This window comes from Saimiri boliviensis, chromosome 8 (genome assembly GCF_048565385.1).
Source record: "Saimiri boliviensis isolate mSaiBol1 chromosome 8, mSaiBol1.pri, whole genome shotgun sequence".
In the NCBI taxonomy this organism is placed as follows: Eukaryota; Metazoa; Chordata; class Mammalia; order Primates; family Cebidae; genus Saimiri; species Saimiri boliviensis.
Window position 1 is genome coordinate 106,629,597 of NC_133456.1, and position 1,074 is coordinate 106,630,670.

A 1,074-nucleotide genomic window follows, 5' to 3' on the forward strand; every position below is an offset into this window, starting at 1 on the left:
GGTTTGCGCCAGCGCTAACAGCAATGGCCGCCAAATTCCACTTCCATGAGAAGCTGCCCTGCTTTTTTTTTTTTTTCTTTTTGAGACAGAATCTCGCACTGTCACACAGACTAGAATGCAGTGGTACAATCTCATCTCACTGCAACCTTCACCTCCCGGTTCCTGCGGTTCTCCTGCCTCAGCCTCCCGAATAGCTGGGATTACAGGCGTGTGCCACCACGCCTGGCTGATTTTTGATATTTTTAATAGAGACAGGGTTTTGCCATTTTGGCCAGGCTGGCCTTGAACTCCTAACCTCAGGTGGTTCACTTGCCTCAGACTCCAAAAGTCCTGGAATTACAGGTGTGAGCCACTGTGCCTGTGGAGAAGCCTCTTTCAAACTAAAAAGGGAGCCTTACAAAGGCAGAATCTTGGAGCTTCTCCAGAATCTGGGAGAGGGAAGAGCCTGGTGGTACAAGGGGTGGCCTACCTGGTTGTCCCAGCTTGATCTCCTCTCTCCATGCTGTGAGGTGTGGGTGCAAGATTGCTGGTCTCTTCGGTATGTTCCATGCTCTGCAACACTCAGTTCCTCTTGAGATGTAAAACCTCCGCTCAGCCTTGCACACACAGAAAAGTGAGTAAGTAGATTTCGTGTTAAATGCACTGACTCTTATTCACTGCTCCAACCTTTGTTAAAAATGAGGAAGTTGGCCGGGCGCGGTGGCTCAAGCTTGTAATCCCAGCACTTTGGGAGGCCGAGGCGGGTGGATCACGAGGTCGAGAGATCAAGACCATCCTGGTCAACATGGTGAAACCCCGTCTCTACTAAAAAAATACAAAAAATTAGCTGGGCATGGTGGCACATGCCTGTAATCCCAGCTACTCAGGAGGCTGAGGCAGGAGAATAGCCTGAACCCAGGAGGCGGAGGTTGCGGTGAGCCGAGATCGCGCCATTGCACTCCAGCCTGGGTAACAAGAGTGAAACTCCGTCTCAAAAAAAAAAAAAAAAAAAAAAAAAAATGAGGAAGTTTAGACGAAAAGTAAGGAGAAGACAGAGAAGAGAAGAAAGACACAGTGGCGATGACAAAGGAGAAG